The sequence below is a fragment of the Gorilla gorilla genome, chromosome 22, assembly GCF_029281585.2.
Source record: "Gorilla gorilla gorilla isolate KB3781 chromosome 22, NHGRI_mGorGor1-v2.1_pri, whole genome shotgun sequence".
Classification (NCBI taxonomy): domain Eukaryota; kingdom Metazoa; phylum Chordata; class Mammalia; order Primates; family Hominidae; genus Gorilla; species Gorilla gorilla.
The window spans coordinates 2,244,414-2,268,642 of record NC_073246.2 but is presented as its reverse complement, the minus strand read 5'-3'; the positions used below and the strand labels follow the sequence as shown (position 1 = coordinate 2,268,642).

The 24,229-nt window shown below is 37.7% G+C and overlaps 1 long non-coding RNA gene across 1 annotated transcript in view; it reads right to left on the bottom strand.

Annotated features, from left to right (window-relative positions):
* Nucleotides 1-24,210, bottom strand: part of LOC134757880 (uncharacterized) — a 146,753-nt gene extending 122,543 nt beyond the window's left edge. The window contains exon 1 of the long non-coding RNA XR_010132417.1: nucleotides 23,482-24,210. This is a non-coding gene — a long non-coding RNA (uncharacterized lncRNA). The remainder of the gene's footprint in view (nucleotides 1-23,481) is intronic.
* Nucleotides 24,211-24,229: the final 19 nt, after the last annotated feature.

The window sequence follows — 24,229 nt, the reverse complement described above, 5'->3', positions numbered from 1 at the left end:
TTTGTGTAGAGTATCTTTTCCCATCCCTTCACTTTGAGCCTCTATGTATCTTTATATCTAAAGTGACTCCCTTATAAATATGTAGTGATGAGTATCTTTTATGCATTGTGCCACGCTATGTCTTTTAATTAGATAGTTTAATTCTTTCACATTTAAAGTCATTGTTGATAGGTAAGGAGTAACTTGAATTTTGTTAATTGTTTTTCATATGTTTTGCAGTTCTTTTTTTTCCCTCTCTTGCTGTCTTCTTAGTTTGGGTATTTCTTGTAGTGTTTTGGTTTCGTTTATTTTTCTTCACATTTTGTGTATCTCCTATAAGTTTTTAATTTGTGGTTGCAAATTTACATCTTCTAAAAAAAGCTGTCTTAATGTTATTCGCTTTTTTGGAATCATTTTCTTTCTCTTCCCTCTTCAGACATGTTTGCAAATACTCTGTTTTTCAAGACACGAGTAAATAGGGCTCTGGTTAGAAATTTATCAATATGACAAAAAAGATCCTCTGAGTCTTTTGATAAGTTAGAAAATAATGATAGACTGCTGTAGAATGTCATGTATTTCAAGTTCTGTCATCTATGTTACTCTGCAATATATTTTCTGTGTATATTAGTCCATGTTATATATTTACAAGGTAAATCCATAAATCATACATTCTAGAATGCCCTCACTTAGGTCCTTAAGAGATATGCTCCTTATAGCCTTCTTCACACTCCTGAAGTGTTAAATATTTCCATTGAAGAAGGTTGCATATGGCTTCTGAGATGAAGTCTAGATAGGTTAGGATTATTTTTTGCTCCTTTTGCCCACACAGCACCCACTGTTCCCTCCCTTTGTTATTAGCCATTATCTGATACCCTAGATGAAGCCACCTTCTGTCCTTCAGTTTTGGTGTGGGGGCTGATTTCACCCCCAGTTTCAGGAATAAGCACAGGACAGCTACTAACAAGTATGTTGTTTACTCAAGGAAGAAACCCAGCTAAGGGAGAAAGGGGAGCTGAAATCCAGCCTACATTCTCTTCTCCAAGCCACATGCCCCGATACATGTCTGCATCTAACTGGAGAAAGGGGAGCCATTTTCTAATACTTGCAAAGGCACTGTGTGGACAGTGGAAACCCTATATGAGTTCGTGACACAGACCTGGCCAATGAATATATTTCTAATCCTGGCACAGATGAAACTAGAGATGGACATGAAATCCAAGCCTCACACCCAAAACCAATCTCTAGTCTCTTATTGAAACTATTAGAAGTGTTTCTGTTTTTGCGTTATTCAGGGGCTGTGGAACTAAGGAAATGTAAACTGGAGGAGGGATGATGGCCACATTGCAGCACAAAGGGAAAACTTGTCTGAGAATAAAATCAATAGGGAAGAAAAAAGCAAGGAAGAGGAGAGGAGCCAAGCCCTGAGTCTCTACGTTCAGCCATTCTGAAGCTATACCCTGGATTTTTCCATTATACGAGTCCACAAATTAATTTTTTTTTTGGCTTAGACCAGTTTGAGTTTGAATTCTATTATTTATAACCAAAGAAGTCCTACCATATTATCTTAGCCAATTTTTCATAAACATGGTATATGTTGATCAATGAACTTCCTAAATGTTTCAAGTTCACTCCAAAGAGTGAGGGGAAAAAGAAAGAAGAAGAAGAAAATGGTTACTTATCATCCACAGTAGTCAAGGAAGCTGCAGAAGCATCAAGCAAAAGCAGCAGAAGTTAGCTTTTTACTCCCACAAACCCTGCTCTGAAGTACTCCGCCTAGTGGCCCACAGCAGAAGCTGCATTTCTAAAATCTTTAAAAAGACAGAAAAGGAATCACCACTTACACTGGGCACCCTAACAGGGGAGCAGGCCACATAGGAATATGTCCCATTTGTTTGAGGTCGATAAGTCCATTTTCAAAGCTTTAGTAATTCCAGAAACAAGAACATATTTATTTTTCTTTGATCACACAATGCCTAGTTATATTAAAAGTAAGGAGACATTCAATAAATACCTTTTATGGAAATAAAAACAGACAATTTAGGAGAAAATTAACTATCAATGCATTATTTTCAAAGGTAAAGAAAAAAGAAATTATTCTGAACACACAAAACTATTTTATCAAATATCGTGGTAAATTATCATTATATACTAGGTCACTTAATAAATTTCCAGAGATGATTGAAAAGAGTTTCCACAATAGATTTTGTTTCACCCCAGGAATAAGTTTCACAAAAAGTTAGTTACTTATCTCCATTGTTACTAGTACCAAACTAATCCTATCATTTGGAGTCAAATTACAAATAACGCCCACACTTTTCTCCAGTGAGATCACAGAAGATGCCTAAATGGAGTGTGTTTTAATGTGAGGGGATAATTGGTTTATATTTTTCACTGAAAATAACAAATTCTAGACAACTTAAGCAAAAGAGGAATTCAATGAAAGGACATTGAATAGTTCACAAAATCATTGAAGATGCTGGAGAAGCAAGGTAAGAACTGAGGGAAACTCAGCACAGCCAAGTTCATTTGACAGAAGCAGATCTTGGATGCCACCACTAGGATGTTGTCATTTGACACTTGTCACCATGTAGCTGGGCTCTGCTGAACCTAGGCACTTGCTGCAACATTCCTGGACCTGCAACTCTGCTAAATTTCTCAGAATCATCTCTGATTCTTTCAGGTCTTTTGCATCATTTCATTGGGGTTCCGAGTTCTAATAAAGAGACATCAGTTGACTGGGCCTAGATATGTGCCCACACGTGAGTGGCCAAGAAACTGGAAAAAGGATCATGCACTCCCTTTCAGCTTTTGTAATGGAAGGTGGGGCCTGTCCTCATATTTCGCTTGGGGTTCAAAAAACTAGGAAGGGTGTTTTGTTGAAATGAAACCCAAAACTATAGCTTCCATTTATAGCACCTTATTTGTACAGGAAGAAACCATGAGACAAAATGTATAAAAGTGCATGGGAGGTCTAAACATATGAGGGGGTTTCTGAGGAGAGAAAGATCATACTTGATTGGTGCTGTGGTTTCACTGTGCCTCCTCCGAGATTCAGCATTGACAATGTGATAGTTTTGAGGTGGAGCCTACAGGAAGTGATGAGGCCATCAGGACTCCTACCTCAGGAATGGGTTTAGGAGCCCTCATGAAAGGGCTCCATAGAGGGAGTTCATCCCTCTTGCCCTCCCGCCTTCCGCCATGTGAGGACACAATGTTCCTTGTCTCTGGAAGATGCAGCATCAAGACACCATCTTGAACGGAGAGAACAGCCCTTACCAGACATCAGACCTGCCAACGCCTTGATCTTGGACTTCCTAGTCTCCAGAACTATGACATAAAAATGTCTGGTTTTCATAAATTGCCTAGTCTGCATTATTTTGTTGTAAGAGCATAAATTGACTAAGACAATGGGGATTAGAAAGAGTTTTTTGAAGTGGCATTTGAGAAGGGCTTGATAGATAAGATCTCTACAAATAGAAATAGAGAGATGGTTTCCAATCACTCAGGTGAAAGGAATAACATAGCCATGTTCAGTCTGAATGCAAAATGGAGATGGTAAAAAGTACATAGGATTCCACCACCAGGGGGAGGACAGAATTGTAATGTGGCAGCAATCTGTAAATATAATATTTATCACTCATTCACATTTATTTAGATTCTAATGTGTTCTAGGCTCTGAAATTAAGCAAAGAAAATCTAGATATGCATAACTCCAAGACTTTGCCTTTGTGATAGTCAAAATAATGACTCCATAAAGATGTTCTAGTCCCTGGAATCTGTGACCATATTACTTTACATGGGGCAAAAGGGACTTTGGAGATGTGATTAACCCTTGAGTTAGGGGGATTATCCTTGATTATCTTGGGGGCCAATCTAATTGCATGTGTCTATAAAATTAGAGAATCTTTCCTAGCTACAGTCAGAAGGTGATATGACTACAGAACAATGGTCACAGACATCCCACATTACTGGCTTTGAAGATGGAGGGATGGTCCCATGATCCAAGGAATAGGGACAGCATCTAAAAGTCGGAAAAGGAAATGGATTCTCTCTAGAGCCTCCAGAAAGCAATACAGCCCTGACAACACCTTGACTTAAGCCCAGTAAGACCACAGTCAGAGGTTCTCCCTACAGAACTATAGGGTCGTAAGTCTTTGATTTAAGCCACAAAGTTGTGGTAATTTATTATGGCAGCAATAGAAAATTAATTTTAAGAACTTTATTATTTGGAAGATAGGCAGACCAGAAAATCCAAATTATAATATAATTCGATTAAAACCTATGGAGATTTGGGCTAGGTGTTTTAGAAAAGAATTGAGTATTAACAAGACTAACAGAAGAAATATTCTAAAATTTACACACTAAGTACATCACATTTTTTCTAATGATCACGTTGATAGAGCAACTTAGAATCTATGGTTTTTATGGTTTTAACAAACCAACAGGCTTATATACATATATACACACATATATACACATATGCATATATGTGTATATATATATATATGTGTATATGTATATATATATATATAATATATGGAATAGCCTCATGGGCACAGGCAGCCCTGGGTGAAACGGTGGCACTGTACTAGCAGACCACATCCCACTTCACCCACCTACCCTGAGCTGACTGGTCTGCTAAATGCTAAATAAACCTGTCAACCTGTCTCCTTTAACTTAGAAGGGCCTGGATGCAACAAGCCTGAGGGCTGTGACTGGGGGAAGAGAGAGCACAGACGGAGCTCCTCCTCCTTCTGCCACTGCCCACCAATTGAAAACCACCAACTGAAGTTTGCTTAGATTCTCAGCCTACACCTTGTTCCCAACAAAACTCATGCAATACTTTGGCTCCCACTATAATCTCTGGAACAAAATATTCTACAGATCTGCTTTTTGAGCTGCAATTTATCTTACTAAATTCCAAGAAGCTTATGTAAGAGAAAACCACCAGATAATACAAGATTTTCAATGTGATCATCATTGCTACTTTTAACTAGAAATTATCCAGTAAATGTATTGTGAACTGCTTTGTGACTATGGTGATTTATTTAGTCTTTCTGATCCTTGGTTTGATTATCTCAAATATATGAGTATCACTAATTTTATAAAGTTGCTCTAAAAATTAAATTAAAGAAAAATAATCATCCCTCTCCATATATTGAACACTTACAAAATTATAGGCATTGTGTCCAGGTTCTTACATACTTACCTGAAAGAAGTCTCCTAACAACCCTCTCTTTTAAATTACAAGCATTTTGCCATGATTTTTACACATGTACGTTATGGAAGCCTCGTAACAATCACATCTTTTATAGATCAGCAAACTGAGGCTCAGACTAATTAAAAACACATTCACCATCAAATCATAATGAGGGATGGAACTGGGATTCAAATCCGGTTCTCTCTGATGTCAAAAATGGTGCAATTTAACGAGGACCAAGTTACACCCAGAATATGGAGGGATCAAAACATGTGGATTCCCTCTTCTGCCCCCTCATGTGGGAATTTCAATAGCTTTCACTGCGTCAGAGCAGTCCTAAACTCCTCCCAGGTTGCCTTGCAATGGCCCCCTTATTCGTGGGGATTATTGGGAATCTGCATTTTTGGACCACAAGCATCTACAAAGAGTTGTGTTGATCAAGAAATAAAATTTTCTAGGCCACAGGTTACTGTGAATTGTCTAGTTTCTCTGCAAAAAATAAAGGGGCTATTCCATGTAAAAAAATCACAGGATCCACTGAATCTGTGCAGAAAGACATAGAACTATACGGCAGGAGCATCTTACTGACAGCTGCGCCTGAAGACCAGCCCAAACACACAAAGCAAGAGCACCTCCAATGACCAGGTGTGATGGCTCTTGCCTGTCATCCCAGCAGTGTGGGAGGCCAAGGTGGGTGAATCACTTGACGCCAGAGGTTTGAAATCAGCTTGGGCAACACAGTGAGACCTTGTCCCTACAAAAAAATCATTTTTTATTATTAGAATCAAGAAGAGTGCCTCTAACCCCTTGCCATTGTTTTAGGGTAGAGAGCTCTGGTCTAGAACTCAATATATGAAACTGTGAGTCCCAGCGTAGCTACTTAAGTTTAAATACAAGAGCTGTCAGACATTTTCACTACAGCAACGAAATCTGTAGCATCCATTTTGTACTTTGAAAACTTAGTTTTTGGCCAGCCTCTATGAAGAAGAAGAAGAGGTCCCAGAACTGGGCATATGGGTAGGGAGGGGAAAAGAAACCAGCTGGATGCAACAGGGAAAGACGAAGGGATGGAGACCCCAGGCAGAGCCAGTCCTCATGCTTGGGGCCTGGGCCTAGGAAAGGAACCAGGTGAAGAAGGGAGGAGCCCCAGGCTGTGGATGTCTCTGCGGGAACCTTGGTTCAGCAAAGGCCAGAGGAGCTCCTGAGGCCAAGCGGTATCTGTCGCCTCCCTACCTTTGGGCGTCTTCTGGTCGCCAATGTGCTGCAGGTCATGGCTCTGGAATCAAATTGGGCTCAAATTGTGCGAGCTCCAAAGCAGTGGAGCCTGGCGCTACTTCCACCTCCACCTCGTGGATCTCAGAGCTGCAGGATGGCTCTGCCCACCGTACCCTAAGCTGGCCTCGCTTGGGGCTGGCATTGGGGGACAGCATGTTCTGGACGTCTCTGCTCCTTTCTGCTGGTGCCTGTGCCTTTGCTGGCCGCCCACTCATAGATACCAGAGCCACAGGACGGCCCCGCAGAACCCCTGCGCTAGCCCTGCCGGGGGCTGGCTTTGGTGCACATGCGACCGGTCATCGTGGTCCCCATGGGGCACCTCTGCTCTTCTCGAGGCAGCTTGGGCCTTCTCTTGTCCCCACGTCTGCAGAGCTGAGCACCTGCCTCCTCTCCCCAGGAAAGGCAACCAAATGCCACCAACTTAAGGCACCCACTAAAGGCCACCAACTGAAGGCCGGTTGCCCTGCCAACGAGATCGTGTCCTGCTTAGGAAGAACCAATCAGGCCTTGAGTTCCCTCCACGCGCTGCCCTTCCATTTGTGATGTGGGAGTCCAGGCACTGCCTGACAAAGCCGCGACCCCCAGCGACCCCGCGCCACCTTTCATTTATTGGTAGCTGGTAACAACTTTCAGGTTTCCTCACTGTGAATTATGAATATGAATTATGATGAAATTACGGTATCCTAATGTACCTCATGCACTATCTGACAGCCAAAGTCCCCTCTTCCCCCATGGCCTCTGAGTTTTTGGAAACTAGAAAGAAGATACATTTCTGCAGGTGCTTTCAGAAAAAAACATTGCCACGATCTAAGGTTACTCTGTGATGTCATCATATTTCATATGTCGTACATATTCATATTTATATTCATAATTCAAAATGCACATATTCAATCAAATTAACGGACTAAAAAGGAAATTTTCTAAAATTTATACACTAAGTACCTTATATTTTTCTAATGATCACTTTGATAGAGCAAACTTAGAATCTATGGTTTCAACAAATGAAGAGGCTTATGCAAGAGAAAACCACCACCTAACACAAGATTTTCAATGTGATCATCATTGCTACTTTTCACTAGCAATTATCCAGTCAATATATTGTGAACTGCTTTGTGACTATGGTGATTTATTTAAATTTACTGATCCTTTGATTACCGCAAAAATATGAATGATACCAATTTTATAAACTTGTTCTAAAAATTAAAGGAGATAAAAATAATCCTCCTTCTCTATATATTGAAAACCTACAAAATTAGTAACATTGTGTCCAGATTTTTACACACTTACTTATTGAAGCATCATCACAACCCCGTCTTTTAAATTACAGGGATTATTCCCAGATTTTTACACCCTTACCTTATGCAAGTCTCATAACAATCCCATCTTTTATAGATGAGCAAACTGAGGCTCAGACGAGTTAAAAACACATTCACTACCAAATCATAATGAATGATGGAACTGGGATTCAAATCCAGTTCTGACACCAAAGGTGGTGCAATGTAATGAAGACCAAGTTATGTCCAGCACATGGAGGGATCAAAACATGTGGATTCCCTTTCTCTACCCTCTTACATGTGAATCTCAATGGCTTTCACTGCCTCAGAACAATCCTAAACTCCCTCCCAGGTTGCCTTGCAGAGGATCCCTTCTTTTTGGGGATGATTAGGAATCCTCATTTTTGGACCACAGGCATCTATAAAGAGTTGTGTTGATCAAGAAATAAAATTGTCTAGGCCATAACTTACTGTGAATTGTCTAGCTTCTCTGCAAAAAATAAACGGGCTATTCTCTTTATTTCTTATTATTCCACTATTGACAATAGCCTAGAATCAACCTAAGTATCCAAGAAGACTCGGTTTACCCCTGAGGATTACTAATGTTTTCACTGTGGTCATTGTGATAGATTATATTATCATTCTCCCATTATCTGGTCTTCCTACTGCAGTGGCCCTATCTCCTAGAAGATTATACATTTCTGTCCTATTGAAGGAAGGGTCAGATTTAGACATGTGACCTGTTTGGCCAGTGAAATGCAGGTAGAAGTGGCATGTGTAACTTGCAAGCAGAAAATTTCCTTTTTCAAGGATCTGGGAGCCATCCCTTTCAATTGTAATCCTAGAGAAAGATACCTTATTTCCCAGTCTCCATGAAAGAGTAAGAGCCTAATCTTGCTCCAAGTTGTAAAAATTACCTTATATCATAAACATAAAAGAAAGTTTATTTTTCCTTTGAGAAAAGACAGTTAGCAAAGACAGGTGGCCTATGATCGCCCCTTACCTTCAATTTCCAAAACTCCACTGCCCTTTGTATCAGGGGAGCTGAGTTCTGACTAGGTCTGGCCTCTCTCCCCTGCTGCAATAGCTTGAATAATATCTTCCTTACTTATTTAACTTTTTCCCGTGCAATTTTTTCTTTGACTCTTTCCTCCCTCTCTAAAATTTACATTGAAATTTTAGTAGGATTCAAGGCAGCCAATCTCGACCCTTGAATATATAAAAGAACCCTTTAGGATTAAAAAACCCATGTTATCTTCCATAAGTTATTTTTTTGGACTGTTGCCTTATTAAAAGTTTCTAGTTCTTATTTTTGCATTGAAAAGGAGAATGATGATTTTTAAATAAGTTCCTACTCACTTTTAATTTCTACTATCACAGTTTTATTGCTTTTCATGGCAATAGATTCCTCTGGTTCAACAAGAAGGCCAGAACAAGGAAGTACAGAAACATCTCAATATATCTCAAAAAGTTATTTAACATGGACAGTGTCATTTAATATCTTTAACATCCCTATCAAATGGATGCTATTATTATCCCCCTTTTACAGGATATTAAAAGTTACATATTGTAAATAACCAGCTGAAAGTCATATAGCATGGAAAATACAATAAGCGTACAAAGAAGCAATGGCATTAGAAGTGGAGGATGGTGAAGGATTAAAAGGCTAAACTTAGTTTGGTTAAGAAAAAAGAAAACTAGGAGGTGGCAAACTCTTGTTGGAAAGGGGAAGGATTTCGGCAGAGCAAGGTAGTGGAGTAGATCTCTCCAGTAATCATACCCGTACGGACACATCTATATGAACAACTACCCACATATGAAATTACCTTTACAAGACCTAATGAACCCTGAATACATGAGTGACTCTATGAAGCCCCTTTGGACTGCAAAGAGGAGTAAAAACATGCTTAGACAGTAAGGGAACCAGTACTCTGTGACTGTGATACTCCTCCCCCAGGCCATTATGGTATTATATGCAGAAAGTCCTCCTGAACTCACAGTTCTTACACTGAATAAAGTGAGCAGAAGTTGAATATTTTTTTCCACCATACTGAGTGCCTTCACAGTAGACTCACTCCTGCATCAGCCCACAAGCAGCACCATGAGTGTCAACAGAGCTGAACCACCAGAGGCAGGCTAGGGACATAGAGGAGGGATTGGGTTAACAATATTTACTATATGAAACTTAGCAGTGGCTAGCCATTCCTACCAGAGGAAACATTATACCAGACAGGTCGTTTATGGGCACCACTCTGTGGGAAACATGATACACAGACTGTCCAGATTTGATGGCCTGACTTGTTCTCCCCCCACAGACAGGAGCCTTTCTGTGGATCACCCATGGGCCCATCCAGTTACATTGCATCAGTGGTGAAACCCCATTGCAAGACTTGTGTCTAACCTTTGCTTTGGGCACCTCCTAATGCTAAAATGAAATATAATGGAAATCCACACCGAATTTCTAAACAAGCCCACTGAGAAACAGTCGAAAACAAACCCAGACTGAGAAGATTGAAATAAATATTTAATTCATCAATGTATAGACAGAGATGTACATCTACAAAAAGTAAGACTAGCGTAGGAAAAACTGCCTCACCAAATGGAGAAAACAAGGTGTCAGCAACTGAACCTAAAGACATGCAAATGAATCATGTGGCAGACAAAAAAATTCAAATAGCTGTTATTTTTTTTAAAAAAAGTCTGTGAACTTCAACAAAGTACAGAGAAACAACATGGAAATTTATGAGAAATTCAACAAAGAATTTAAAATAATGGGAAAAAATCAAATGGAAATCCTGGAGGTGTAAAGTTCAGTAAACAAACTGAAAAATGTACTGGAGGGCATCAAGAGCAGAACTGATCAAGTAGAAGAAAAAAACAGTCAGCTCAAAGACAAGCTCTTTGAAAATACACTGTCAGAGTAGAAAAGAGAAAAAAATGAGAAGAAACAAAGAAAACTTATGAGATCCATGGGACACCATCAAAAAAACCAAATCTACAGTGTTAAAGTGGAACTAAGAATGAAAAAGAGTTAGAAGCTTATTCAAAACAACAGACAACTTTTTAAACTTGAAGAAGGATTAAGATGTTTAGGATGGCCAAAGCTCACTAATCTGATTTAATCTGAATAAGACAACCACAAGACATATTATAATTAAACTTTCAAACGTCAGAAACAAAGAGTAGGTCCTGAAAGCACTAAGAAAAAGGAAGCATGTAACACATAAGAGAATTCCAATGTGCCTGGCAGCAGACTTCTCAGCAGAAAAATATGGGCCAGGAGAGAGTAGGATAATAGAATCAAGTGCTGAAGAAAACAACTGTCAACCATGAATACAGTATCCAGCACAGCTCTCATTTAGAAATGAAGGAGAGGTTAAAATATTCTAAGACAAACAAAAGATGAAGGAATTCATTATAACCATAACTGCCTTAAAAGAAATGTTAAAGAACAGTCTTCAAACTGAAAGAAAAGGGCACTTATATGTAATACAAAAAATTGGAAGGTATAAATCCGCAGGTAAAAATAAATATTCAGACAAATTCAGAATGCTCTAATATAGTAAAAATTGAATGTAAACCACTCACATGCTTTTAGTAAACCTAAAAATACAAAACAAAATAATAACTACAATAATTTGTTAAGGGATAAGTGATATAAAAGATGTAAATTAAGACATCAAAAATGCAAAATGTGGGGGAGTGTTTGAGTTAAAGAGCAGAGTGATTGCTTTTCCCCATTTCTTATTATCAAAATTAAGCTGTTATCCATTCAAAATTACCTATTGAAACTATAAAATATTCTTTGCATGCCTCATAGTAAGCAAAAGGCAAAAATTTTTATTAGATACACTAAAAATGAAAGAACAGGAAACAAAAACACACAGAGAAAATCACTTAACTACAAAGGAAGACAATAAAGGGACAAAAAGATAAAAAAATGCTAAAAGACAACAAGAAAACAGTATATGGCAGTACAAGTCCTCATGTATCAATAATTATCTTAAATGTAAATAGATTAAATTATCCAGTAAGAAGACAGAGAATGGGTAAATGGACTAAAAACAAGATCTAACTATATTCTTTCTACAAGAGACTCCCATCGCCTGTAAACACACACATAAATTGAAAGTGATCAGATGGAAAAATATATTTTACGACAATGGAAATCAAAAGAATACAGAAGTAGGTATATTTATATCAAATAAAATAGACTTCAAGTAAAAAAGCTGTAAACACAGACAAACAAGGCCATTATGTAATAATAAAGGGGTCAGTACAATGAGAGAATACAATAATTGTAAACATATAATGCACTCAACATTGGAGAACCTAAATATATAAAGCAAACATTAATGGATCTAAAAGGAGAGAAAAAAAACTGTACAATAATAGTAAGAAACCTTGACATCCCATTTTCACACTGAACAGATCACTGACAGAGAATCTCAACAAAGAAACATTTAAACTGCACTCTAGATCGAAAGAATTTAACAGTTATTTACATAACATTTCATCCAACAATTGCATAATTCACTGTCTTTTCACCTGCATATGGAACATTGTCCATGATAGATATGTTAGACCACAAAACAAGTCTTAGCTAATCAAAAAATCAAATCTTATCATGTTTTTTTGACCATATGGAATAAAGCTAGACATAAACAACAGGAGGAACTTCAGAAATTGTGCAAATGCATACAAATTAAACAACATATCCCTAAACAACCAATGGGTCAATGAAAAAAATTTAATTTTAAAACGTCTTAAGACAAATAAAAATGAAACCAGAACATGTGAAAACTTATGAAATACAGCAAAACAGTTCTTAGAGGGAAGTTTATAGCAATATATTTTGACATCAATAAAGAAGAAAGATAATGAATAAAACATCTAACAATGTATTTCAAGGAACTATAAAATCAAGAACAAACTAAGACCTAAATTAGCAAAATAATATAAAGATCAGAGCACAAATATACAAAATGAAGACAAAAAATACAAACGACTAATTAAATGAAGGAATCTTTTTTGAAAAGGTAAAATTGACAAGTGTTTTGTCAGACTAAGAAAAAAAGAGAAAATTCACATAAAATCAGAGATGAAAAAGGATATACTATGATAGACTCTAGGGAAATATAAGGAATCATGAGTAAGTACTACAAACAATTATACGCCAAGAAATTGAAACACTTAGAAGAAATACGTATGCTCTGGACACATATAACCCATCAAAACTGAAGAAAGAAGAAATAGAAAATGTGAACACACTAATGAGATTGAAGGAGCGATTTAGGCTCTCAGTCAAAGAAAATCCAAAAGACTTCACACAGTAGCTCACACCTGTAATCTCACATTAGGAGCCCAAGGCAGGAGAATCACTAGAGGCCAGGAGTTCAAGATTAGCCTGGGCAACACAACGAGACTCCACTTCTAAAAGTAAAAATAAAAATTCCCCAGGTATAGTGGTGTGTACTTGTGCTCAGGAGGCTGAGGCAAGAGGATCACTTAAGACCAGGAGTTTGAGGCTGCAGTCAGCTATGACTGCACCACTGTATGCCAGCCTCAGTGATAGAGTGAGACCCTGTCTCTAAAAAAATAGAGGAAGACAGAAAAGTTCATGGCTTGGTGGTTTTCACTGACAAATTCTACAAAACATTTAAAAACTTATACAAATTATTTACAAACTTTTCAAAAAAATGAAAAGGAGGGAACTCTTCCAAACTCATTCTATGAAGACAGCATTTCCTGATTCCAAAATGAGACAAGAACAGCAAATAAAATAAAACTCCAGGCCAATATCATTGGTAAACATAGATGCAAACATTCAAAACCAGCAGTTCTAGCAGTGATAATTCAAAAGCACATTAAAAAGATTATTCACCATAATCAAGTGGTATTTACCCGGGGAGGTAAGGATAGTCTAATACATGTAAATCAATAAAATGTGATACATCACATTAAACAATGAAGGATAAAAAACATATAATCATTTCAATAGATGCAGAAAAAGCATTTGACAAAATTAGACCTCCTTTTATGATCAAACCTTTTAACAAATTAGTTATAAAAGAACATAATAAAATAAAGACCATATGTGATAACCCACAGGCAACATTATACTGAATGGTGAAAACTTGAAAGCTTTGTCTCTAGGATCTGGAACAAGACAAGGATGTTCACTTTAATCACTTTTTTCAACATAGTAGTGGAAGTCCTAGTCAGAACAATTAGGTAAGAGAAAGAAATAAAAGGCATCCAAATTGGAAAAAAAAAGTCAAATTGTCCCTCTTTGCAGATGACATGATCATATATGTAAAAAACCCTAAATACGCCACTGAGAATCAGAAATAGTAAATGAATACAATAAGGTTTCAGGATACAAAAGCAACATAAAAAATCAGTAACATCTCTATACACCAATAGCAGACTATCTGAAAAAGGAATCAAGAAAGTAATCCCATTTAAAAACGCTATTAAAAAAACAAAATACCTACAAGTAAATTAAGCCATGGAAAGATGAAAATTATTAAACATTGATAAAAGCAATTAAAAAATTAAAATAAATAGAAAGATATAGCATGTTCATGGACTAGAAGAATTAATATTGTTGAAATGACCGTACTACTCAAATCAATCTATAAATCCAATATAATCTCTATCAAATTTCCAATTTCATTCTTCATAGATATTAAAAAATATCTTACAATCCATGTGAAACTACAAAACACCCCAAATAGCCAAATAAATCTTAAGCAAAAAGAGCAATGCTAGAGATATTACACTATCTAATTTCAAAATATATTACAAAGCTATCCTAACTAAAACAGCATGGTGTTGGCATAAAAACAGGCACGTAGACCAGTGGAACAAAAATAGAGAGCCCAGGCATAAATCCAAATTATTTACATGCAACTTATTTTTGACAAAAGTGCCAACATTCAATTGGGAAAAGACAGTCTTTTCAACAAATGGTGCTGGGAAAAGTGCATATCCACATACAAAAGAATGAAAGTAGACCCCTATCTCTCATCATATACAAAAATCAACTCAAAATAAATTAAATATTTAAATGTAAGACCCCAAACTATGAAACTAGTAGAAGAAAACATAGGTGAAATGTTGTATGTCATTGGTCTGGGCAAGGACATTTTAGAAAAGACATCAAAAGACATGCACGACAAAAGCAAAAATAAACAAATGGGATTACACCAAATAAAAACTTCTGCACTGCATAGGAAACAATCACGAGAGTGAAGAGACAACCTACAAAATGGGAGAAAATATCTGCAAACTATTCACTTCATAAGGGATTAATATCCCAAATTTATAGAAAACTCAAACAACTCAAAAGCAAAAATACAAATAATTGGATTAGAAAATAGTCAAGACAGCTGAATAGACATTTATCCAAATAAGACAATAAAATCACCAACAGGTATATGAAAAAATGCTCACCATCACTAATAGTCAGAGAAATGCAAGTCAAATCCACAGTGAGATATCATCTCACCCTGCTCAGAAAGATTTTTATGAAAAAGTCAAAAAATAACAAACGCTGGCAAGTATGTGAAGAAAGGGGAATGTTCATACGCTGTTGGTGGAAATGTAAATTAGAGCAATTGTTATGGAAAACAACATAACTTCCAAAAACATTAAAAATAGACTTATCACATAATCCAGCAATCCCGCTACTGGGTATATATTCAAAGAATATTAAATCAGTATGTCAAAGAGATTTCTGGACTCTCATGTTTATTACAGCACTATTCACAATAGCCTAGAATCAACCTAAGGGTCCATCAATGAATGAATGGAGAAAGAAAATGTGGCACATATGCTGTATTTGGTCATTCTTGCATTGCTATAAAGAAATACCTGAGATTGGATAATTTATAAGAAAAGAGACATAATTGGCTCCTGGTTCCATGGGTTGTACAGGAAACATAATGCCAACATCTGCTTGACTAGTCAGGAAGCTTGGGAACTGGTTCACTATCATGAGGATAGCACCAAGCCATGAGGGATCCACCTCCCTGACCCAAACACCCCCTACCAGGCCACATCTCTAACAGTGGGGATTACAATATAACATGAGATATGGGTCAGGACAAATATCCAAACTATATCATATGCACATTTGGCCATAAAAAAGGGTAAAATCGTGTCATTTGTGACAACATGATTGAGAATAGACGACATTGTGGTAAGTGAAATAAGCTAACCACGGTAAGACAAATATCACATGATCTCATTCATATGTGAAACCTAAAAACACTGATCTAATAGAGAGTAGAAGAGTGGTTACCAGACTGGGAAAGATAGGGAGGAGAGGTTTTAACAACGTGTCATGTATCAAAATACCACATTGTACCCCATCAACATGTGAAATTATCATGTATCCACTTAATAAAAGAAAAGAAAAAAGAAAATGGAAGAGTCAAGATGCTGGGGCACTGGAAGAGATAGAAGAGAAGGTGAATTGGCAGTAATGAAGACAGAGTCTGAAAGAGCAGGTCACAGAGTGGAACATTAAAGTTTATAACATTAGAAATGAATTTTTAAGTTATTGAAAAGTTAAGTTTATAGCCATGAAAGTGAGTAGCTCAATTGAAGTGGAAGTAAAAGTCAATGAAATATTAAATTAGAAAATATATTGCTTAGCATTTAGTAGTTACTTCAGAAATATTAATAAATCTTAAGAAAATTAAGAACACCAAAGCATTCATAGTGGACCATTATCATAATACGAATTTATGTGGTAATATTTTATTCTTTCCAGTGAAGGGAGTAATTCAACAGTCTTGATTACAGGTTAGAAAATGATTTCTCCAGGTGTGACTCACTGACTACATTCATTGTATTTGAACTGCTTGAGCAATTTGTTTCAGGAGAAAATGGAAAGGTTTTAAGATGGACCAACGAAATTACCACTGAGTGTCTTTAATGGAAATCTCAGCCTTGTCTAGAATAACCTGGGTTATCTGTTTCTATGGGGTCTCTGTGCCTTTCATTTTCTTTGTTATTTGCAATTCTGTTAGTTGTAGATTACTGATAGTAATGCAAATATTCTTGTCTGTAGACAGACAAATGATTGATTTTGGTGGAAGTATAATTAATTTTCCTTTTTCCACCTTCCATCAAGAAGTCAGTTTTGAACCTATCATGCAAATTTATTTCAGTGTTCCTTAGTGCCTAGATATGTGTGGCTCTTTTAATTTTCCATAAAACTCAGAATAATATCTTACTGGCTCCCTCATTAGATAAATGAGTTAAACAAAAATCTTAGACAAGTGTTCATTTTATATTTGTAAGTCATAATTTACCCTACTTTAAGCAATTTTCCTTTATCATTCCTAAAAATATAGATTCCTATGCCCCATGCTAGACCTATTGAATCAAAATCTCAGGCCTAAGGCTCAAGAATTTACATTGTTAGTAAGCTTTTCAAGTGATTTTTAGGCATACTAAATTGTATTAACAATTACCATTCTAATTCTTTAAACTTGAATTACTGTATTTATAATTCCATCTTCATCAAAGTAAACTTTTGGTTAGCAAAAACGGTTGAAACCCCCTTATTCAATCAGATTGGGACCAGTAATAAACAGATTAATCACAAATTTAAGTTAGATGCAGGAATCATAAGAAGTATTAGATGTAGGTCCTTAAAACTTAACTTTAATTTAAAAGACATGTGTAAATAAATTTGCCAGAATTTTGATGACAAGGTCAAAGCCTTGCACGGATTCAGAGTGGCGTTTCTTGTGGAAACTATGCCAATGATATGTTGTCATTGATTTCTTGTTCACTTTCGGTGAAGACAACTGGGGTAAAGCAATCTGAAATCCTAGATTACACAATTTTTACCATTTGTTTCTAGTTGTCTTGCCTACAGTTAAGCTGACAGCAACTGAGTTTATCATTTTTCCAACACATTTAGTTTATTTCTCAAAGAAACAACAATACTACTCTTATTATACTCATTTTCTCAGTTTACGTAATATTTATTTATTTATTTATTTATTTATTTATTTATTTATTTATTTATTTTGAGAATGGAGTCTCGCTCTGCCACCCAGGCTAGAGTGCAGTAGTGCGATCTCTGCTCACTGCAAGCTCCGCCTCCCAGGTTCATGCCATTCTCCTGCCTCAACCTCCCCAGTAGCTGGGAGTACAGGCACCCGCCACCACGCACAGCTAATTTTTTTGTATTTTCAGTAGAGACGGTGTTTCACCGAGTTAGCCAGGATGGTCTCAATCTCCTGACCTAGTGATCCGCCCGTCTCAGCCTCTCAAAGTAATATTCAATTAAATTGCATAACTACAAGAACAAGAACAAATGGTGTAAACATATTTAGGAATGAACACAGCTTCCTCTTAGAAACTATACAATATCTATGATGGAAGGAGAAATGTACAGGCATTAAAAGTAGCTCAAAGGCTTTCAGTTTGCAGTGGACATCAGTCAATAAGTTGTACAGGGGTACCAGAAAGTGCTGATTGCAAATCAGTTAACTGAAGGTCAGTTAAGGCAGCATCCACTGTATCTTAATTTGTAAAGTGAATGTTCTAAAACTGGGTTCACTTTTGCTATAAAGGACCAGATGATAAATATTTTAGGCTTTGCAGACCATACGGTCTCTATAGCAACCATTCAACTCTACCATTGTAGCAGGAAAGCACCATAGATCCATGGATGTGCTCCAATAAAATTTTATTAAAACAGACAGCTGGTCTGAGGGCCATGTATATATCTTGCTGTTTTCATACAGTTTTCTAAGTTAGCAGTTCCCTGCTTTTTTAACAATCAAGGATTACTTTTAATCCTCTCCTCTGATTTTATGTTTCAAAAGCCTTAAGAAAAACCCACAAAATATATTTATTTTGTAATTTTGTGGGGGTTCTTATTTTACTAATAAGTAATCAATGATATATAAAGGCTACCCATTAGGTCAGTATGAAATAATCAACATTTTTTACTCTAATGACTTAGTTCTGGATAGAAATAAAAAGTATTCAACTATATATATATATATAACTTAAAACCTGTATAGCTTTTTCTGATGTAAATATATAACTTTTCGAGATTTTTCAATTACTAAATACAACTTTTGGGAATCCTCACACCTGGCTCCCTATGATGACATTCAAGAATTCCTTAGGATTCTGGGAATCTTAGAATGAAAGTCACTATTCTGTAGGAATGAATGAATGAATGAATAAGAAAGGGAAGGAGGAAGAAAGAGCATGTCTACTAAATGTAAATTAATCATCAAGGAACGTTTATTTTATTAATAAATTTGTCAACTTTAGGTTGCCAAATCTAACAAGATACCAACATGGCATTCATGGTGATCACACGTCTAGTCAAATTTTATTTTAGTTCACTGACTATACTATTAATATCTTGAAATACTCAAAAATTCTGTCTTAATTCTGTGAATAATTCACTTATTAATCACCCTATACACTACTTAATGAATGGAATGCTGCTTGGAATAAAGATAATTACAGGGCTAAAAGGGTTTTTCTCTAGAGGCAGCTTATAGGATTTTGTTGTCTGACTGGAATAAAACAAAATTAATCAATATTTTCTGCAACCAGTGGCTTTTGACTTAGTCATCTATTAATATCTATCAATCACTATAACCTCAGTCCTATTTCCTCTATTCTTCTTTTTGCTATCATAAAAACTGGTCCAATTTTTTCCTGTAAGGTCTATATGTTTCTCCTCTTTTCATCCAAACAACTGGTCATCAACTTAGTACAGATAGTGCAATTGATCTGAACCCTACAGAACTCACTGTTTGCATTTACATAACTTACATAACTGTCAAGCTGAAATCACTCTCAAATTTAATTCAAAAATTTAATTTCATTTAATCATATTTATTTATTCATTAATTATTTTGAAAATAATTTTAACTTGTATTCTACATTCAGAGGTACATGTGCCAGTTGGTTACATGGGTATATCTGATAATGCTGAGTTTTGGGGTACGAATGATCCCGTCATCCAGATCCTGATTTGGTATGGTTTGACTCTGCGTCCCCACCCTAATCTCATGTTGAATTGTAATTCCCAATGTAGGGGGAATGACATGGTGGGAGGTGATTAGCTCATGAGGGCAGACTTCCCCCTTGCTGTTCTTAGATGATAAGTGAGTTCTCATGAGATCTGATGGTTTAAACATATGGCACATCCCCCCTGGCTCACTTGCTCTCCTGCCGCCATGGTAGAACGTGCCTTGCTTCCCCCTTCACCTTCTGCCATGATTATAAGTTTCCTGAAGCCTCCCAGCAATGCTTCCTGTACAGCCTGTGGAACTGTGAGTCAGTTAAACCTCTTTTCTTTATAAATTACCCAGTCTCAGGTAGTTCTATACAGCAGTGTGAGAACAGACTAATACATGAGCATGGTACCAAATAGTTAGTTTGCCAAACCTTGCCTTCCTCCTTCTCCCCTCTAGTAGTCCTGGTGTTTATTCTTTCCATCTTTATGTCCATGAGTACCCAGTGTTTAGCTCCCATTTATACGTGAGATCATGTGGTATTTCGTTTTGTATTCCTGCATTAATTTACTTAGGATAATGGCCTTCAGCTGCATCCATGTTGTTTCAAAGGACATGATTTTGTTATTTTTATGGCTGTATAGTATTCCACGGTGTGTGAAATGGTTTGGAAGGTGGCCCCTATAAATCTCATGGTGAAATGTAATCCTCAGTGTTGGAGGTGGGGCCTGGTAGGAGGTGTTTGGGTCATGGGGGTGGATCTCTCATGGCCAGATGCCGTCCTTGTGATAGCGAATTCTTTCAAGATCTGGTTGTGTAAGGGTGTGTGGTACGTACCCCCACTCCCATTCTCTCTTGCTCTTGCTCTGGCCATGTGATGTGCCTACTCCCTCTTGGCCTTCCATCATGAGTAAAAGCTCCCTGGAGACTCCACAGGTGCCATGCAGATGCTGTCACCACGCTTCCTGTACAGTCTGCAGAGCTATGAGCCAATTAAATCTCTTTTCCTTGTAAATTACCCAGTCTCAGTTATTTCTTCATAGCAATGCAAGAATGGCCTAATAATACTGTGTGGATGTACCACATTTTATTGATCCAATCCACTGTTGATGGGCACCTAGGCTGACTCCATATCTTTGCTATTGTGAATAGTGCTGCGATGAACATGCAAGTGCATATGTCTTTTTGGTAGAATAACTGACTTTCTTTGGGTCATATACGAGTAATGGAATTGTTGGCTTGAAAGGTAATTCTATTTTAAATTCTCTGAGAAATTTCCAAACTGCTTTCAACAGTGGCTGAACTAATTTACATTCGCACCAATTATGTGTAAATGTTCCCTTTTCTCCACAGCCTCCCAAGATCTGTTGTTTTTCGATTTTTTAATAGTAGCTATTCTGACTGGTGTAGGATGGTATCTCGTTTTGGTTTTGATTTGCATTTCTCTGATGATTAGTGATGTTAAGCCTAATCTTTGCCACCAGAAAACTGGGAAAATACAGTGTCCCTTGTCAAAATAAATTGTTTTACTTTGCTTTAAAAATAATCAATTGAGTAGTATATTTCTTCCAGCAAAACTAAGAAGTAAACATTTAGAAATGTACAGTCCCTTGCTGTTAAGTCTTCGCACAAGTATACCAATCGAACATAAAGGCAACCTTAAACTTTCATTTGAAATGAAAGACAATTTTTAAGAGGTTAAGGGCTCGTAATTTGTTAAAGTCCTGAAGTTAAATTAGCTCAAGTAAATACAAAGGCTTTGCTTTAATTAAAGTCTTTTAAATGAACACTTTAAAGCATAGTTAGTTTCTCCCTCAAATCTTGTCCAAAGCCACTGTTTACAACTCAATATATCAAAGAAGGTTTCAGACATGATTATGAAGCTCCCTCAAATTACAATGTGCTATTTACAACCTTAGATGCTATCATTCTGGCTTTTCTACCTTTTAGCAACAATAAGCACACCCTTCCCATTTCTCCCCCACCCTGACTTACCCCCTTTGCATTTAATATATAATTTTTCTCAGAGTGTTCTTACACATCTTTAACTGTAAATATGACAAAAACACACAGTATAGTACATGTGCCACATGTATAAATGTTGTATCTAGTCATACAATTTTCCTTTTAAAAAAGAAGTATTTTAATTTCAAAAAGGAAAGACTCTAGGAATCTTTTCCAGCTGCCAGTCATAAAAACATAAATTCCTGGTTAGATTCCCAAATTTGACTGACCATAAGAACCACTTGTGGTATTTGTCAAACACATGTATTCTGAGTCCCATCTGTGATCTCCTGAATCAGAATCAGCAGATGAGAGGCCTGGGAATACACATTTTAAACAAACGTCCACAGTGATTACGATTAGTAAAGCTTGAAAAAAATTTCACTAGTATCTTTATGACTGAATAACCTCACAAACATAGGAAAGTTACTGGAGAAAAATATGGGCAGAATTTCAGAATTCTACCTTTGCTGAAAGTGTTTGTTCCCTCCTCCTCTACTCATCAAGACCTGACTGCTTATGTAACTTCCCCAAACCACCAACACCTGGAAGGAGTTGAAAATGATTTTAATGAAGAAGAAAAGCTGATGTTTAATTTCAAAACTAACGGTGACAATAGAAGGGAGAGGCATGAATTTATCTTGATTCTAACACAAAGCATTGTATTTGAGTCTACAAATGAAATTGGTTTCATTTTTATTTTTTGTAAGTTTTTGCCAAACTCTATGCATATATAGAGGCTGGGCAAGAAAGAAAGAAATCCAGAAATATGGCATATGCCATCCCTTATTTATTTCCCCATGAGACCAGCCAACAGCTTTTTCACCTAGTCCCTGCTTCAAGCTGACTTTGTGTCTACTTCTCTATCAGAAATGGAGCTTCCCTGAAGACTGCCTCAATGTTAGTTACCCAGAGGCCTTTTTTCCATCTTGTGCTCCTAAACTTCTATGATATTAAATGATATTACCCTTTCTGGAAATTCTCCTTAGCTTTGATTTTATAATTTTACTCTAACTCTGTTTCATTCCTTCTTTTATAGCCTTTATTTTCTCTATCCCTTTACTGCAGACATGTTGTATGGCTTTGTTCTTGACCTTCTGATCTCTCCACATTCATTCCCTCAGAGCATGTATCCATTTTTTTGGTGTCGGCCTTCCTGACTATCTGATTATTACCATCATATAACGATGTTGGTGATGAGCATAGCTAACATATCCTAGGCATTTTCCATGTAGGTTATAATTAGCACCCTATATAATTCATACCATTTAATTCTTCAACCCCAAATGGTACTATTACTAACCACATTGTATGAGATGAAGACATTGAAATTTTCATCAAAACCATGGAAAGCCAATGTGAGGAGCCCCTGTGTGTCTCCTTTGTTAATGCCTCTGGGCATCATGGCATGTGGATTGCCGTGGAATGGGGATTAGGAAGAGCAGCACTGTGAAAACACCAGAAAATATGTTATGATTGCGGGTAAGGACGCTCATCTCTGCACATTGAGATGGTTTTCTTTCTGAGTCAGGTTTGAGATGAGCCAATCCTGACTCCGTGGTGCCACCAGGGATCACGAATTTAATAAGATCTTCGTGGATGCTTGGAACCCAACTGGTCTCTGTTTTCTACTTTAAGGAAAGAGCCACAGCTTGAGTGGGGTGGTTTTGGTGTCACATACGCTATCAATAATACCCACAGTTTTGGTGTCATATACGCGATTAATAATACCCACCGCTGCAGAGGAATCACCGTGGACTACTCGTTTCATCCCATGCTCTTGCGATGGATCCTTCTCACCTGTTTACTGATTTCATTCAAATTCTTCAGCGACCACAGGACCCCAAATTGCCTTCTCTATCCTGGTTCCCATCACTCTGCTTTACAGGCCTGGCCTGCTCGCGGCTCCTCACACCAGCGCTGCACGGCTCCCTCCACGCCTCTGCCCTGTTACCTCCATCAGACAGGGCTAGCTTCCTCCATCTCTATCGGGAAAAAGCCTGCCCAGAGTTCAAGACCCTCCTCAGATGCTGCCTCCACGATTAGGCTTCTTCCTGAGCCCTGAGCCTGTAACACGCGCCTGTAACTCTCCACATTCCCACAGCGCTTGCGACGTCCGTGGCCCTCAACATGGCGCTTCATTCTATTTTAGGGTATTCCCTGCTTGTTTCCTGCACACACAGTCGCGCGAGGCACAGCCCCTAGTGACCCGCGCACGAGTGGCCCGCGCTTCCAGACGCGCCGCCGCAGGCCGGCGAGGGAAGCCTGAGCCGCTTCCCGCTCCCTCGGAGACCGTCGCCAGCCCGCAGCTCTAGCGGGAGGCGGTTCCACAGCGCGCCCGGCAGCCCCGCCACCGTCAGCACCGGCGCCTCGGGCGGGCTTTCCCCACCTCTGGGAGGCACGAATCCTCAGCGGCTCCTCGAAAGGGCGCCAGGGAGCAGCTGCGTGCGGACACCTTTCGGCCCTCTGCAGCCGCCGTAGCT